This window comes from Orycteropus afer, unplaced genomic scaffold (assembly GCF_000298275.1).
Source record: "Orycteropus afer afer isolate SDZICR_OR568_19922 unplaced genomic scaffold, OryAfe1.0 scaffold00056, whole genome shotgun sequence".
Lineage (NCBI taxonomy): Eukaryota > Metazoa > Chordata > Mammalia > Tubulidentata > Orycteropodidae > Orycteropus > Orycteropus afer.
The window spans coordinates 9357954-9377186 of NW_006921643.1; positions in this window are offsets into that span (position 1 = coordinate 9357954).

A 19233-nucleotide genomic window follows, 5' to 3' on the forward strand; every position below is an offset into this window, starting at 1 on the left:
ACCAACTTTTAACAGAAGACATAGAAGAATCCTCTCAATGTTAAAGCCAGTTATATATTTTTATGTATCCATTCCTGTTAAGGCAACATTTTAGGTCAGTAGTGAAAGGATAGATTATTCAATGAACTGTGTTGACATAACTGATTAATAATTAGAAAATAAAATTGTATTCCTACTTTATAGAATAAATTTAAAAGTCCAAAAGGAGTAAAGATTTCAATTTAAAACATGAAACCATATTCAAAGACATTAGGAAATATATAGGTGAATGTTTAGATAAACTTGAATGGGTGGCTTCTCTGAGAGTAGTAGTATGTCCTGGGTGAACTTGAACCAGGATTCAGATTTGGCAATTTGGTGGTCAGTACAGATGGTGCAGTATCAGCTTGAGAGGGTGGAGTAGTAATCCCTTCACCTGTCTTTGGTTCAGACTTTTCTCATGGCTTTTTGCAGCTGTTCCAGCCCTCTTCAGCCTCAGCAGATGACTCATCTCTCACAGTACAGAGGAAATAGAGGCCGGGGTTTAAACTATAAAAGGATAAGTCTCATCATTCATCCTTACTTTCTTCTCATAAATTTCACATAAAGTGATGTCCATTGTAAGCTACAAGTACTTTACAATTTATTAATTTATGAGAAATATTATTATCAAGCACACGGGAATACTCACATTAACTGTTCAATGCCTTCTCTCCCTGAAAAAGTAACTGGGAAGCCAAAAGTTTCCTGGTGGGAGAGGACCCACCAGAGTAAGGCATGTTAATGGGATGATCTTAATATTTGGGACATGGAGTGTGATAGGCTGAGGATCCAGGCCTGTTACAGGGGTACAGTCATCAGACCCTCTTTCCCTGAAGACCCTGTTGTTAGCTGCTATTGAGTCAGCTCTGACTCATGACTATCCCAGGCACAACCAGAGGAAACATTGCTGGTCCTCTTTCATCTTCATAATCGTAGGTATCCTTGAATCCATTCTTGTTGCCACTGTGTGTTTTGAGTGACTCCCTTCGTAGGGGGCTCATCTTCCAGCCCTTTATTGGGCAGTGCTCTGTTGTGATTTGCAGAGTATTCATTGGCTAATTTTTGGAAGTAGATTGCCAAACCTTTCTTCCTAATCTGTCTTAGTCTGGAAGTTCCAGTGAAATCTGTTCATGATGGGTGATGCTGCTGCTATTTGAAATACCCGTGACATAATTTCCAGCATTACAGCAATATGCAAGCCACCACAGTACGACAAACTGACAGACAGGTGGTGAGGGAGACCCTAGACCTCTTATTGTTCAGTTACAAATAAAAAATGATTGGTTTGTTTGTTTTCAACAAAATTAGCATATGTTCATTGTTGAACAACTAGAAAGATAAGCCAAATGAACAAATGAATAAATAATATAAATAATACTCATAATTCATTCTTTCAGAATACACCACTATAAACATCTTGTATAGCCTTTCAAGGCTTTTTCTTTGCATACGTGTCTACTTACTTAATGTTCCTAAGTGGTTTCGGAAAATACCCAATAAAGATGTTACCCATTATGCAAAATCTGTCTAGGTAAACATCCCATGTTATTGATCTCTCTAGGAAAGTCCAGATGAACATTTCTTCGTCTCCTATAATAAAAGAGGAGAAAAGAGAAGATCCCTCTTATTGTAGCTCTGACTTTTGCTCTCTCATCCTCTGCTCTTCGGAAATATTTTTTTTCTAAAACATTACTGTAAGCAAACAGACAAGAAACCAGGGACAGAAAATCCCACAAAAGAAATGGATAGTTTAATGACTTATTCTTGGGCAAACACCACCCAAGTCAAGAAATATAACTTTGCTACCTACCTCACAAGCCACTCCTTGAACTTGGTCCCCATCACAATCCCTCCTTCCCCTCAAAGTACCCAGTAGCTTGACTTTAGAGTAATCGCTGCCTCATATTTGTTAATAGTTTTATCACCTGAGTGTGTATCCCTTGATACTATAGTTTAGTCTTTTCCATTTCAAAAAATATATATCTTTTAAGATTCTCTAATCTATAGATTCCTTACCATTCCTTTCTTTCCTTACAATTTATCTGCTGAAAATTTTGAGAAACTTGATTTATAGAGTTTCCCATAGTCCACTTTGGGAGTTCTGGTGGCGTAGTGCATAAGGCATTTGACTGCTAACCAGAAGGCTGGCGGTTCAAACCCACCAGCCACTCCTCTGAAGGAAGGTTGGGCAATCTACTTCCGTAGTGATGCTGCCTCAGAAACCGAAGGAGGGTTCGCTACGAGTCGGATCTGACTCCACGGCAGTGATTTTTTTTTTTTTTTTTTTTTAATAGTCCACCTTAGGTTGATTTCATTCTTAGGGTAGTTCAGCAAGTTCCTCAATCCTCTGTATTTCTTTCCACTTGGCAACTGATTCAGAGCCTTGATCAGACTTAAAATCAATTCCTTGGCAAGATAATAAGTGGTATTGCATTCCTTCATCAGGAGACATATCATGTCTGGCTGTCATTATTTGTAATGTTATTAGCTATTGATAGTCATTGCCTAGATCTGAATTCGTTGCGGTTATAGGCTGGAGCTGTTCTAATTCTTTCTTTTTTTTTTTTTTTCCCCCTTCCCATTTATTAGCTGGAATACTTTTATAAGGAGGTCCCTTGCCTTATCTACTTTTCTTATGTCATAGTAGAGTACATAATGGGACAGGCAAGATAAATGGTTATTCCTCTTAATTTATTAAGTTTTTAAGGTAATAAATTGGTTCTCTATCATCATCAAACAGTACTTATTTATTCATTTATTTTTAAATATCTATGAACGTATGAAGGAGCTCTGGTGGCATAGTGCCTAAGGCATTTGACTGCTAACTAGAAACTTGATGGTTCAAACCCACCAGCCACTCCACGGAAGGAAGACTGGGCAATCTACTTCCATAAAAATTTACCACTTTGGAAACCCAGTGGGGGTCACTGTGAGTCAGAATCGACTTGATGGCAGTGACTTTGGTTGTTTTTTTTTTTTTGGTGTGAATGTACAGAGCTACCTCATGCTGAGGGAGGCAAGTCAGGATATTCACCATGCACAGTGTTTCAGAAGGACCAACCTGTAAGGCCTCTTGAAGTTGGGGCTCAAGAGATGTGTGTTGCCACTTCTGCCACATGTAATTATTGAAAGCAAGTCACAAGGTGAGCCCAGATACACAGGGTGGAGGGATAGATTCTAGCTGTTAATGAGGGAACTGAAAAGGACTTGTAACCATATTAGTCAGTCACACTGACACTATTTTAAGTGTCTTCCATTCCTTTTTGTTTTGGTATCTAGTGGCTAAACCATAGTAGCACAGTGGTTAAGTGTTTGGCTGCTAACCAAAAGGTTAATGGTTTAAACCCACCAGCTGCTCCATGGGAATAATGATTTACAGCCTTGGAAACACTATGGAGAAGTTCTTTTCTGTCCTATAGTGTTGCTATGAGCTGAAATCAATTCTTTGGCAACAGGTTTAACAGGTTGGTTTTTTTTTTTTTTTTTTTAATCTAGTGGCTCTTTTTCTCTGTGAGGATTCAAGGAGATTTGAAGACTATACCACTGTCGTTATCTTTCAAGAATCTTCTCTCTGAATCATTTCTTAATCAACTTATTATTTGGAGGACCAGCCTTGCAAACAAGGAAGCACCTAGCAGGTGAGGTGACCAGGAGCACTGCTGCTGCCGGTTCTGCTCTGGACTGTTTGGGGGTAGCAGCCTTTGACACCTTAGTGTTTCCCTATCTAAGAATCCTCCATGAAAGCATACGTCCCTGTGCTTTTGGGCCAATAAGGATTAATGGGTACCCAGATGCTCCCTCAGGCTCACCGTGCTTCTAACACAACTATGTTCCTAACAGAACTATCCCTACATGGGGCTCAGATCTGATCCATGGGGCCAGGCCAGGAGTCTCTTGTCATAATACCTTATTTCAGTCAATATCTATCTACTAATCCTTCCTGCCACCTCACCCTCACTCCAAGTGATATGGATGCAGCTCTTCCCTGAATGCCTATCATTTCCAAGCACAGCAACTCACAAAATAGACATTTGTCCTTGCCTCCCAACCCACACCAGCTGCACTAGCCCTCACTCTTACAAATAGAGCTAAACTCTGAATCCCATTTCAGGTTCAACTGGGACATTTCAATACACTTTGAAAGAGTAGCCCATCTAAGATTGTGTTGTAATTTCCCCATGTATTTTTTCTGATACATTTGTATGTGGTTTCATGTCATAGATTTAAACCTTTAATTCATCTGGAATTTATTTTAATATACTGTTAGTAAGAATCTTATGCTTTCCTTCAAATTATTAGCCAAATAGAATTGGTCTGTTTGTCAAATAAGCTGTCCCTTCCCTCCTAATTTGAAATACCATCCCTTTTCCATTTATTAAATTCTTAGATACACACAAACACACACACACATCCTTGGATCTGTCTCTAGGCTTTCTACTCTGTTCTCGCTATCAATATGGCAATTTCTGTATGATAATTTATTAAAATATTATAATGTCTTTTTAAAAAAAAAAAATTTATTGTGATTTGGGTGGAAGTTTCCAGAGCAAATTCATTTACCATACAGCAGTTCATGCACATTTTGTCTCATGATATTGACTATAATTTCCCACAATGTAACAGCTCTCTTCCCATTTCCTCCCTCTAGTTACCTCTTCCTATGTCTTTCTTTCCTATGCATTCTTGCCCCTGAACTATCTCCCTGTGCAGATACTGCCCCTCTGTTCTCCCATGATTGATCATTCTAAGGAGTGTATCTACCTGATATAAATTTTCATCCTATATGCCTGTCTATTGTTTAGCTAGAAGCAGGAGGAATGTGTTCAGTTCCAGACTTGATGGGTTGCTAGAGGCCACAGTCTCAGGGGTCTCACCAGGCTCTATCAGACCAGGAAACCTGGTCTTTTCTATGATTTTGAGTTTTGTTGCACATTGTTCTCCCACTCTATTCAGGGTCTCCTGCACTGATCCTTTCTGAGTGGTTGACAGTGGTAGCTGGGTACTATCTAGTTCTTGTGGACTCATGATCAAATAGGCTGAGGATCACATGGTTTACCAGTCCTTTGGACTAATTGTTTCCATGCATCTTTTGTTTTCTTCATTCTTCTTTGCTCTGGATAAGGAGAGACCCTTTGTTGCACCTAATTGGCTGCTTGCAAGCTTTTAAGATCTCAGTTGCTACTCACCAAAGTTGGATGTGGAACAATGTTTTGTGTAGTATGTAATGCCAATTGAGCTTGATGTCCCCTGCAACCATGGTCCCGAGCCCACAGGTCCAACTACTCGCTCCCACCAGGTAGCTGACCCAACTAGAAGACTCTTGGACGCTTCTATTTTCTCTAGCTACCGTGCTGCCTCTATTCTTCCCATTGAACTTTCCTGAAGAATAGTATTCACTCCATCTCCCCTGCTCTACTGTCTCCAATGAGCTCTTACCAAGGGCACAAATGGTATCCTGTTATGAGCTGAATTTTGTCCCACAAAAATATGTGTTGAAATTCTAACCCCTATATGGGTGGAACCACAAAAAAAAAAACACCCAGACTCACTGCCATCGAGTCAGATCCGACTCATAGTGACCCTTCCTTGGGTTTCTGAGGCGATATCACTATGGAAATAGATTGCCCAACCTGCCTTCCAAGGAGTGACACTAGGTTTGAACCACCAGACTTCTGGTTAGCAGTCAAATGCCTTAGGCACTACGCCACCAGAGCTCCCTATATATAGAATCCTATTTGTACATAGGGCTTTCTTTGTTATGTTAATGAGATCATATCAGTGAAGGATATATGTCCTAAACCTAATCACTGCTGAGTGGTATAAAGAGTAGCATAGACACAGAGATAGGCAAGCACCAAAGAGAAAGACAGATGCTGTGGTAGTTAAGGTTATATGTCAACTTGTCTGGGTCTATTTTTGAGTGGCCAGGCAGCTGAATGTAGCTATTCCCCATGATGAGACTGGCAATCAACTCAATGGTGGAATCTGCCACAAGCAGCTGAGTAGCTGCTTTAGGGATATGGTCTGCTTCCAGTAGCTAAGGAGAAGCTTTGGGAAAGGTCTCTGCGGGTTTTGTCAGGCTTGAATCCTGCATGTAGCTGAGTCGTTGTTCAACAGCTTGCCATGTTGTCTGCCAATCTTGGGACTGTTAATGACTTGAATCAGCAGCCTGCTGTGTGGTTTGGTAATTTTGGGACTGTGCCATTTTATTTGTCGACCTTGGGTTTGTCAGCCTCAGTAGCCAGCAGCTATCTGAGTGAAGAAAGCCTCCAGCTCCAGTGGGCCAAGAGCAAGAGGCAGAGCCCCAGGGTTGAGGGGCTTTTACCCAGACTCTAGAGCCCAGCACTTTGAACTTGGACTTCTAGCCTCCAAAACTGTAAGAAAATAAATAGCTGTTTGTTCAAACCACCCGTTTGTGGTATTTTCTGTTAGAGCAGCACAATGTAACCAAAACAGATGTCATGAAGAGATCACCAAGGAATGCTGAGAAGCAGCTAAGACAATGATTTTTCCCTAGAACGAACAAAGAAACGGATTTCCCCTACAACTGGTGCCTTGAATTAGAACTTCTAGCCTCCTAAACTGTGTGAAAATAAATTTATTTGGTTAAGATAGCCACTTGTGTGTTACAGCAGAGCTAAAAAATTAAGACACATCCTAATTGCTAAATTAAAGGAACAATTTTCATTCCTTTCCTTACTTGACCTTTTTACTAAATAAAACTCTGTTGACTACTTTTCTTCTTCAAACCCCCTCTTTGCTGGTCTCTTGCCACAGTCTCTCTCATAGTCTCTTCCCCTCATCCCTGCCCAGACTCTTCAGTCTTTCTCAGCCTCTTAATCTTGCTCCTGTTCCTGTGTTAGTCATTGTTTCCTGGAGTTCCAAGCCCAGCTCTTCCCATTATACTCTTTTTGATTTTCTGTCTCCCTCAAGGTTTAGTCTGTATTCTCGGCCTAGTTTCTTCCATATTTCTAGTTATCTGCTGGTTGGCACCAGCGGGACACCCTGACCAGCATACCAAGTGCAGAGCCTTTCTTTTTTCTACTCTTATATATCTTAGTTAATGGCCCTACCATTCACTTGGTCTCCTGAGCAAGAAACCTGAGCCTCATCTCAGTTCCTTCCTCCCTCTCCCTTTCCTCATACATCTAGAGCAGAAAGAAACATGCTTTGCTTTGAAATCAACTTGGATTCCAATTCTGGCTCTGCTTCCTACTCGTTGTGTGCCTCAAGCTCTGTAACTTCTCAGAGCCTTGTCTCCACTCCATGAATCGGGAAGACAATTGTACCTACGTCCCAGGATTATTGGGAGGGATAAATGAGATGATAGATGTCAGGTGTCTAACTCAGGCTGTGTCCTGAGCATCACCAGGACTCATCAAAAGCTAGATTTCTCCCTAAGCAGCATCTCTTAAATGTGTCCAAGTCAGTGTCTCCCTCTCCCCTCTCTCTGCTTATCTTATCTTTTTGGTCTCTTACCTCTTGTCTGGATTATTCTAGCAACCTCCCCACTGGTCTCCTTTCCTAAGGTCTCATTCATTTTCAATCTAGATGTCACACTTGGGACAAAGGTTGTCCTCTCTTTTTCTTTACCATCTCTTCCCCACATCCAGGCTTACCTCTGACCTGCTTAGAACTCTAAAGGCTCTAGTTCATTGCTGGGTAAAGTATATCTTAGCATTGCTGGGTAAAGTATATCTTAGCATGCTGTCCAGGCCTCATGGCCATCCAGTCACTGCCAACTTTCCTGTCTTCTTCTCTCCTGTGCACTCAGGCTCTAGCTGTATCCATCAGAGTTTGCTGCTCTTCTAACATGCACTGATAACTCCCCTTTTCCATTTTCTCATGATGGACGTGTTGTCTACTCTGGACTCTGCTCCTTTCTCTATCTGCCTGTTCCTGCCCCAGAGTCTGAATGTCTGGTACCCTTCTACTGATTACTCAAAGCCTAGCTCAGTCTTGTCTCCTTAATCCCCTTGAGAGATGGTAGGCCCTTTCAAGTCCTTTCTCACAGTATAGTCCATATTATAATCTGTAAGGAACTCTGTAGTCACCAATTATTTGCTGTCCCTGTCTTCTTTCTCTCCATCCTCCACCCACATCCCCAAATCACTGTGAACCTCCTTAAAGGAGCAGTAGAGGTTAAGAGCTCAGGCTGTGGAGTCAGACTGGCTGGGTTCAAATTCTCCCTTACAACTTAACTTACTTGGTGATACCGGGCAAGTTACTTAATTTCTTTGAGCTAAGAGGTTTGTTGGGTTACCCCTGGCACTGGCCTTCTTCAGTTCTGAATTTAGGGTGATATTAAAACCAAAGAGAATGTTCTGAGAAAATAAGTTGAACCAGATTGGGAAATATTATTAAATATCATCATTTCTTTTATTTTTTCTGAGATCACCAGATTTTCTTTGCTAACCAGCTGTTCTCATGTCAGTCCTGCTCATGGGGTGACCCCACGTTTGTCAGAGTACAACTGTGATCCATAGGGTTTCAATGGCCGATTTTTTGGAAGTAGAGCCCAGGCCTTACTTCTGAGGTAGCTCTGGGTGGATTCCAACCTTTTGGTTGGCAGCAAGCGTGTTAATCATTTGTACCACCAAAGGACTCCATTTTGCACACCAGGATGCTCTTTTAAGGAGCTAAAATTGAAGAGCTGAAAATAATTGCTGTCTTTGTGTTTCTTCACCTTAATGTGCCAGGAACTGGGTCCAAATGGAAAAATTCACATGAATTTAGCTCCCAGGTATCCCCACCTGCACTGAATAATATGCTGCTATCTCAAGTTAAAGGTCATTATAAAGTTCTGGAAACTTTTGTAGAAATGCTTCCTGTTCTCATTCCTTGGTATTTATTCTTTCAGTTTTTCCAGACAGCAGTCAGGAGCCACTTTGGAGAAACAAATATTTAAAACAAAACAACTCCCGCCTCCCACCTTGCCATAAATACATGAGCATAAACCTTGGTTGTGAAATTCAATGCTTATTTGGCTTGAGGTTACATCGTAAAGGAGCTTTACAGCCCCATTCAGGATGGAGATAAATGCACAAATGAAAATGCACATAACTTTGGGAACACACGCAATTAATGATGGCCTGAGGGCAATACCCTCCCTCCCAGGGCAAACAGATCCCCTGCATGGCACCAGTTAGATAAAATTGTCAGGAGGCGGGTGCTGCTGCTTCAGTGTGAGATGACAGAAGAGGCCAGGAAGAGAAGGAAGTAGGAGGAGAGGCCTGAGCAGAGAGCCATAATTTCATTATGAATTCCTCCCTATTCTGAGCAGATTGTCCCCAAATTTGTCATTAAAAGTGCAATTTCCTCTATGAAAACTGTCTTTCCAAGGACCACAGGAAAGATGATGAGAACAGGAAGTGGGGTATCCAATTATTCACGGTGGTAATGAACTTCATTCATTATTTATGAATTCTGTACTCGGTCCAATCTTTGGTAATAAAGTTAGTATTTTTATTCTTTTATTTGTTTCCTATTAAACAAAAAGATACTGTGTTAGGCATTGGGCATGCCAGGAAAGACCTGGTCCTTGCCCTCTGCCACCTGTGGTCTGTCAAAGGACATTAAGCTCTAAGTGTAAACTGAAGTTATGCACTTACCAGGTGTGTTATGAAGAATCAAAGGATATGATGAGAATAGGTAACAGGAGAGGTTGGCTGTGTCCTGAGCATCCAGAGAAGTGACATTTGAGCTGAAACTAAAGATGAATAGGAGAAAACTAGGTAAAGGGACTGGAGAGAGAGGAAGAGGGAAGAGGGAAGAAAAACATTCAGATGCAATGAATGAGCGTAAAAAGATGTGGAAGCAGTTTCTAAGCATGGGTTTATCATCTCTTTTGTCATCAAATTTACACCCACTAAAGAGTTTTTTCCACGTGTGACCTGTGAACCACTTGTGTCAGAATCACTTGGGGGCATGTTAAAAATTAGATTCCTGTGCCCCACACCAGGGCACTAACTCAGGATCTCTAGGGGCAGGATCTCCATAATCTGCACTTTAAAATAAGCATTCCTTCTCTCCCAGTCTCATCCAAGTTGTACAAGTTATTTGTATACATATTCGGTTTGAGAACTGCTTCCATGTGTTAGGGGAGCTCTGGTGGTGCAGTGGTTAAAGCGTTTGGCTGTTGACCAAGAGGTTGGTGGTTTGAACTCTTCAGCCACTCCACAGGGAGGGATAAGGCATTCTGCTTCCGTAAAGATTTTCAACCTTGGAAATCCTATGGGACAGTTCTACTCTGTCCAATAGGGTCACTCTGGGTCAGAATCATCTCAGTGGCAGTGGTTTTGGTCCATGTGTTAGAGCTTTATAATTTCCACTAAGGCTTCTCAATATTATATCATTTGATACTCACAGCAACCTTATACAGTACGCAGTGTAAGTATCATTATTGTACTTTCAGAAATGAAGAAACCAGGCCTAGAAATGTGATGGGATTTACCCATTCATTTATTCCCTGTGCCCTTCTCATTGCTCTGGGCTATGTCTCAGAGAGGGAATACAGTGATCATTATTTTTTTTGTGTGAGTTTTCACCATGTATTTTCTTGATCACACTTTACAAATGTGATGTAATATCTTAGGACTAGATCACAAACTTTAATGCATACTTAAATTTCCCTCACAGTGATTGTTCTTAGCATAATATTACCCTATTTCAGTAGATCTGAAGTCAGATAGACATGGTTTCAAGTCCCAGCTCTGCTACTTACTAGCTGAGTGACCTTGAACAGGTTATCTAACTTCTCTGTACCTCAGCTACCTCATTTGTTAAATAAGGGTACATAATAATACCTACTTAGGTCAGTAAAGTGTTGGCAGGATTAAATGTAATACTGCTTGTAAAAGAACAAGTACAGAGCTTTTGAGTACTTAGTAAGTGTGAAAGTCATGGTAGCTATTTCACCTATAGGACACATTAACTGTGCAATAAGTGTTACCAACTAACTGAAACCCAGATAAAAGTCACAAAAGATGTTGTATATGGAAGGTTAAAGTAAAAGCATGAGTCATTCAGGTGGAAATATTTGAAACACCCCAATGACAATAAGCGCATCTAGCACCTAGATTTTTGTTTCTAAATGCCATTTCTCACTAAAAGAAACCAGGCCTTCCTGGAGAAATGCTAATTGAAAGTCTGGAGAAGGAAAAGTACAAGGTGAATCTGGAATATCTTACAGTGTCACAAAGTAAGGAAGTGATTAAAGATTGATGGGGACATGTCAAAAAGACACAGCATCTGGCCTCAAATGGCTCCCACTGTCCATATTTGGGGCAGTTTGAGCATCAGAAAGAATAACAAAAATGATGTTGATTATAACACATTGAGTTAAAAAAAAAAAAATCTCTGAGTCCACAGTGATTAAAAAGGTGAGGATAGAGCAGGGAAATCTCCCTCCCCCCCCCCTTTTTTTTGAAACAAAATGCCAGTGACTATATGTAGAAGAAATTACAGAGCTTGAAAAGTGAGAAAACTGCTATTTTATAACATCATTGCAATAATGGATTCAAGCAAAAATCATCACTGGATGCTAAACCCATTGGTTAAAAGTTGTTGGGAAATAAGATATTTGTAGTCTTAAACATTATATATATTAATATTACTTTTCTTGGTATTATACAAAGAGAAAAGTGTGCCTTTCCAATGGTGATACCTAGTAAATACCATCTAACTAAATCACCAAATTTAGCATCACAAAATATGAGACAAACCAACACTATGTGCCTTGTGGTATGATGCGATAAGAACTATACAATCTTACCTGTGTGATATTCTTTCCAAAATTGTTTAACAGAATCAAATAATAGGAAACAACTTGACAAATCCAGGATACTCTTTAATAAAGATTGCCAGCCTGGACTCTTCAAAAACTTCACTGTTGTGAAAGGTAAAGAGAAAAAAGAAGTAGGAGTAATGGTCTAAAATCTAGATTAATGATCTAGAATTAATGTAACAGAATACAGATTAAAGGAAACGAGAGACATAACAACTAAACTTAACGTATAATCTTTGATTTATTCCTAAATTTTAAAAAAGCTTTAAAACAACCCAAATATCTATGAACTGATCAATAGGTAACCAACATATGGTATAAGTATGTGTGTTCAGGCAATGTGTGACCACATGTATGTCTGTGACCCATAGGTTTTTGTTGGTTTGTTTAAAGGGAAAGCAGCTCTTTGTTGTTGATGTTGTTTATTTTCCCCTAATGGTTTTAAAGACCTCAAACCCACACTCTTGCAGCACTGGGCCACAGGTAGGATATAGGCAGGTGAGGCAGAGGACATCACTCTGGACGCAGGTTCTTAGGCTTTGTCTGGTGAGCGGGTGAGTAGCAGTGGTGACTGTGGGGCCTGGGCTGCTCCTGCTGCTCAGGCAGACAGAAGAGAAGGAGGAGCTGGGCGTGTTCCACTCTCTCTTTGCTCACTTCCCCTCGGTCTGCTCTGCCACTGCCTCTGCCGCCCATTTCTCCAACCTCTGCCCTGAACTTCAGCAGCAGTAGCAGCAGCAGAAGCAGCAAAGAGGAAGACTGGAAAAGGGCTCCCATAAGGTTTTAATATGGTGTTCACAATGTGCAAATCACGTAATGTCTTCTTCACAGAATATATTGTGGACATTACCACCACTCATCTGTTGGTTTGTTGTACCATGCTGGCTTGTATGTTGCTATGATGCTGGAAGCTTTGCCATTGGTATTTCAAATACCAGCAGGGCTAGCAGTAAGCTGAAATGGACTGGTACTGGCCATTCTGAATTAATCATATGGTCTACTGTGCCACGAATGGCAAATTAAAGAGGAATGGCATCATGTTTATCATCAAAAAGAACATTTAAAGATCTATCCTGAAGTACAATGCAGTCAGTATAGGATAATATCCGTATGCCTGAAAGGAAGATCAGTTAATGCTACTATTATTTAAATTTATGCACCAACCACTGAAGCCAAGGAAGAAGAAGTTAAAGAGTTTTACCAACTTCTGCAGTTTGAAATTGACCAAACATGCAACCAAGTTACATTGATAATCACTGGATATTAGAATGTGAAACTTGGAAATAGCAGTTGGAGAATATGGCCTAGGTGATAGGAACAGCACTGGAGGTTACATGATAGAACTTTGCAAGACCAACAACCTATTCATTGCAAATACTTATTTTCCAACAACATCAGTGGCAACTATATATGTTGATCTCATCACATGGACTACACAGGAATCAAATTGACTACATCTGTTGGAAGATATGATGGAGAAACTCAAAATCGTTAGTCAAAACAAGGCCAGGGGCTGACTATGGAATAGATCATCAGTTGTTCCTATGCAATTTCCTATGCAAGTTGAAGCTGAAAAAAATAAGAACAAGTCCATGAGAGCCAAAATACAACCTTGAATATATTCTACCTGAATGTAGAGACCATTTCAATAATAGAATTGACACATTGAACACCAGTGACTGAAGCTGTGGGATGACATCAAGGACGTCATACATGAAGAAAGCAAAAGGTCATTACAAAGACAGGGAAGAAAGAAAAGACAAAATGGATGTCAGAAGAGACTCTGAAACTTGGCCTTGAATATAGAGTAGCTAAAGTAGAATGGAAGAGATGATGAAGTAAAAGATTTGAACAGAAGATTTCAAAGGGTGGCTCAACAAGGGAGAGTGAAGTATTATAATGAAATGTACAGAGTCCTGAAATCAGAAAACCAAATGGGCAGAACACAGCTTTTCTCAAGCTGAAAGAACTGAAGGAAAAAGTCAAGCCTCAAATTGCGATATTGAAAGAGTCTATGGGCAAAATATTGAATGACATGGGAAGAATCAAAAGAAGATGAAAAGAGTACACAGAGTCACTGTATCAAAAAGAATTGGTTGACATTCAGCCATTTCAGGAGGTAGAACCAATGATATAGAAGGAAGATGTCCAAGCTGCACTGAAAGCATTGGCAAAAAACAAGCCTCTAGGAATTGATGGAACACCAGTTGAGATGTTTCAACAAACAGATGCAGTGCTGGAAGTGCTCACTCTTGTATGCCAAGAAATTTGGAAGACAGCTACCTGGCCAACCAACTGGAAGAGATCCATATTTGTGCCCATTCCAAAGAAAGGTATTGCAACAGTGTGCAGAAATTATCAAATAATATCATTAATATCACACACAAGTGAAATCTTGCCTAACATAGTTCAAAACGGATTTTCAGCAGTACACCAACAAGGAACTTCTAGAAATGCAAGCTGGATTCAGAAGAGGACGTGGAATGAGCAATACCATTGCTGATGTCAGATGGATCTTAGGTGAAAGCAAAGAATACCAGAAAGATGTTTACTTGTATTTTATTGACTATGCAAAGGTATTCAACTGTGTGGATTATAACAAATTATAGAGAATATTGTTAAGAATGGGAATTCCAGAACACTTGATTGTGTTTATGAGGTACATAGACCAAGAGGCTATCATTCAAACAGAACAAGGGGATACTGCATGGTTTAAAATCAAGAAGGGTGTGTGTCAGGATTGTATCCTTTCACTATACTTATTCGGTCTGTATACTGAGCAAATAATCCAGGAATCTGGACTATATGAAGAAGAACACAGCGTTAGGAGTGGAGGAAGACTAATTAACAGCTTGTGATGTTCAGATGACACAACCTTGCTTGCTGAAAATGAAGATGACTTGAAGCATTTACTGATGAAAATCAGAGACTACAGTCTTCAGTATGGATTACACCTTCATGTTAAGAAAACAAAAATCCTCACAACTGAACCTATAAGCAACATCATGATACAATTTTAGTATAGTCACAGTTTAGTATATTCACAGCCATCACCTCTAATTCTAGAACTTTTTATTAATCACCACAAGAGGAAGCCCCGTACTCATTAGCATCCCTCCTCATTGTCTTTCCCCAGCTCCATGCTGTGAATATACTAAAACTGTACAATTTAAGGGTGAATTTTATGGAATGTGAATTATATTCCAATTAAAAAAAAAAAAAAAGCTATAAAGGACATGGTTTGGACAATTGGAGAATTTGAAAATGAACTTAATATTAGATAATATTTTATCAGTGTAAATTCTTACATGTAATCATTGTATCATGGTTATATAGGAGTATACTCTAGCTCTGGAAATACTTGGGGATGCATTTAAAGATGAACTATTTATGGATGGAGTGTCATATCTGTAATTAACTTTCACACGGATCAGAAAAACATTAATAGGATGAAGCAAATGTGGCAATATTTTAACAACTGTTGATCTAGGTAAAGGGCATATAGAGCTCATTGCATTATTATTATTATTTAACATTTTTGTAGCTTGAATTTTTTCAAAATAAAAAGATTGCGGAGAGGAACTTTTTCTTAGAGATCTGTTTTGCACCAGGTAGAGGATGGCAGATTCCTGTGGCTTTTGACAAGGAAGCTAGGAGTGTTGAGGTACAACCCTACCTCCTTTTTTGAGTGAAACTTCAATGGAGAGTGAGTTTTTATGCCCCTCTCAAAACTCCTCCTGGTTCCACCAGCAGCAGAGGCAGATGGTCAGGCTGTTGGTCTTCTGGAAAAGTCATTCTGTGCTTGTGCTTCATAGGTATAGTGCCCTTAGCCATAGTCTCTGACCTGATAGCATTGGCTAGGGTCTTAAATTCCTGGGGTAACAATGAGTCAGAATCAACTTGAACCATGAATCAGAATCAACTCCTCTGCAACTGGTAAGGGGGAAGGTCAAAGTCAATAGTGAAGGCCAAAAACCCAAAGCCAGGTAGGAAGCTTGACTGTTTTATTAATAAACAAGAGAGGTGGGTTGGAATGGGCCAATGTCTTAACCCTATTTGCAGGATCAGAATAATACAATTGATCCATAGGGGTTTCCTTGTTTGGGCCTAACTGCTCCTGGCTGGTGGTTAGAAAATGGGACTATTGGGTGTTTCCTCATTGTCCGGCCTAATCACATTATCATCTTAACCAAGGAATCCTTGCCATTTGTTCAGGCTCTTTGTGTGTGTGTGTGTTTTATTTACCTTCAAGTATTACAGGAGAGAGCCTGATAGAGCTGAACTACCTGGTGTCTACTTTTGGGCAGAGATTTGGGGTCTCAGTTGGAGAAAGTGTTAGAGATGTGGGGCATGGCCGAACAGCAACGGAAGCTATGACATAAGGAAGATTTTGTGAGGCTAACTGGAGAGGGTGGGAAGATCAAATTTCTGGTTCACCCCTGATCATGCATGCCTTCTATTTTTGAAACTGAGGGGCTTCATCCTTCCCCAAACTGGGACAAAGATGGAGACTCAAAATGCAAAGTCCCAGCCGGGTAAATTAAACTGCAAGAGCTCAACTCCTGAAAAATATTGACTGTTTCTTTTTTTAAGCTAATATTCCAAATTTCTTATGAAAGTCAACTTAGACATCCAGGACACAGGAAACAAGGCAAGAGGCCGCAGCCAGCTGCCTCAGAGGACCCAGGACACTTTCTTAATAACATCCAGATGGTTCCACAGAAATTGTTAACATCTTGGAAAAAAAAAAATCAGCAGAAGGAGAAATGAGATTCAAGTGGTTTAGGAAGGACAGCCTGGGGGAGAGTCCCAAGAGACCAGAAGTAGGTCTGAAATATAAACCTCTGTGGTTGGATTACTGCTTCCTACAGCAAGACTTAGGGGAGTGGGCGTAAAAACCAGGGCTTCTTCTATAGCCCTCAGGTTGGCAAGGGAATTTCAATAGAACTGGCTTCTGGTCATGTTAATCCATTCACTAACCTGGGCATGCAATAGCTTTATTTATTTATTTATTTTAGAGAGGATTGACTGTTTACTTCCCAGTCTACTATGTTAAACTCTTTAGACTCAGGGCTCAGGGCCCACAGAGTTTTAAGGGACTTTGTAACATTTAACTCTGAAAAAAAACATTACATATATCGTTTATTTTTAATCATATACATATGACGGGAGCCTTGTTGGTACAGCGTTTAAAGTGCTGGGCTGCTCACCAAAAGGTTGGTCTGTTGTTCAAATCCACCAGCTGCTCCACAGGAGAAAGATATTGCAGTCTGTTTCCGTAAAGATTATAGATAACCTCAGAAACCCTAATCTACTAAGAAACCCAGTTCTACTCTGCCCTGTAGGGTCGCTTTGAGTCAGAATTGACTCAATAGCAGTGGGTTTGGGGGGTTTTTATACACAGAAAACATAGAGAAATAACCAGTTTCCATCGAGTTGGTTCCAACTCATGGTGACTTAAGTGTAGAACTGAAGTCAGTGCAGTGTGCAGTGTAGAACTGCTCCGTAGGCTTTTCAAGGCTGTGACTTTTTGATAGCAGATTGCCAGGCTTTTCTTTTGAGGTGCCTCTGGGGCGAGTCGAACCTCTAACCTTTCAGTTAGCAGCCAAATACTTAACTGTTTGCACCACCCAAGGACTCTACACATAGAGATAGCAAAATAGAAATAAATTTTTCAAAATAGGAACAGCAGCCCACAAAATTGAAATTAGTATGTTGTTGTTATGTGCTGTCCAGTCAGACCTGAATCATAGTGACCCCTCCTTGGATTTCTGAGGTGGTATCTCTACAGAAGTAGATGCCTTACATTCCTTCCGAGGAGTGGCTGGTGGTTTCAAACCACCAGCCTTCTGGTTAGCAGTCAAGTGCCTTAGGCACTAACCCACCAGAGCTGCCATTAGTATTGTTGTTGTTGTTGTTATGTGCCATCGAGTCGGCCCGACTCATAGCGACCCCTCCTTGGGTTTCCGAGGCAGTATCACTACGGAAGTAGGATTGCCCAACCTTCCTTCTGAGGAGTGACTGGTGGGTTTGAACCGCCAGCCTTCTGGTTAGCAGTCAAGTGCTTTAGCCACTATGCTACCAGAGCTCCTGATGTCTAGTTAAATGCCTGCAGTAGCTGACATTATGCCAACTCACTCGGTTCTTAAGTTTAATATTCACTAAAAACTTTACTTCATTTGCAAACAATTTGTATGTTATATTTTCTCACTTCCCAAGAAGAGTTTGGACATCAATTCCTTGGATAATAATTTTTATTATTATAGTAAACATGTAAAAGTCCTTTAAAATTTTACACCCCTCCTCCCAAATACATCTTTAATTTTTGTTATATGTTTATATCAAATAGGGAGGAGAACAGAGCCCTCAAATGAAGAGGCGAGAAGACTATGAAGGCCTTAAAACAATCCTGGTTTTCTGAAGAGGTGTGTGTTTCTTCCTTCTTCTCCTCCCTGTTGCTTTCCCCCAAGGAAGAGGAAATTATTTGTTTGTGGACTGTAACTGTTTGCACGCAAATCACTTATTTGGAAACCAAAAGGGTGGGGAGGTGGAGAGGAAAGTAGCGCCACAGACTCAGGGCTTGGATTGGTATTCAGCAAACCCGCCTCTTTCCACCCCCTACAACAAACACACCTCTCACCTAGGCTTCTTCAAAGCCCATTAGAGGCATCTCCTGCCTCTCACCCTGTCTGAGGGTAACTCTTACCATAATAGGATTGGGCTCTTTTGTCTGACTATGACAACAGGGGATTAGAGTTGGAGGAGAGTAGGGCACTGACTGCCTTCCTTACAGTCTCTGCATCCTAATTCAGGAAACATGCAGGAATGGGAACTGAATAGCGAAACTATTCACATCCTGGAATTTTCAAGGTGAAATGCCTAGGGTATGTAGTATGAAAAATCTGTATATAATTGCAAAAAAAAAAAAAACACCCACCTAATGTAGGAACCAGAATTTTCTGCATCAAGAGACCTTTTTACCCAAGAAAGACAGCAGAGAGAGCCTGCCAGAACTGGTTATGGAATGTTAACCAGGTAAACTCATTAGATGGAACCATCTCTTTCCTTAGGGAGCATATTGATATTTAAGCTTTGGCTTCTTGGAATTTGGCTGGAGGATTCTTTGGTGGAGTGCAATGACTCCTTCCTTCCTCCCTAAACTGAAATTGGGGCTATGACAATTCCAAATGGACACAGAGTCCTGCCAAGTTTACAGGATATTGGAATGACAGTGTAGGTTCCCACCACTAGGGATAACAGGAGCCAAATGCTCAGGGAATAAGTAACATTTCCCTTGTGATTCCTAAATGCATCTATTTTTATTTTAAGGGGTTCTGTATTTTCATTCAGTTTTGTGAATGGAGGACTCCATATGGAATTTTCACCAACTCAACTCAAATACAATCATGTGACTTCCCAGCAATGCGCTG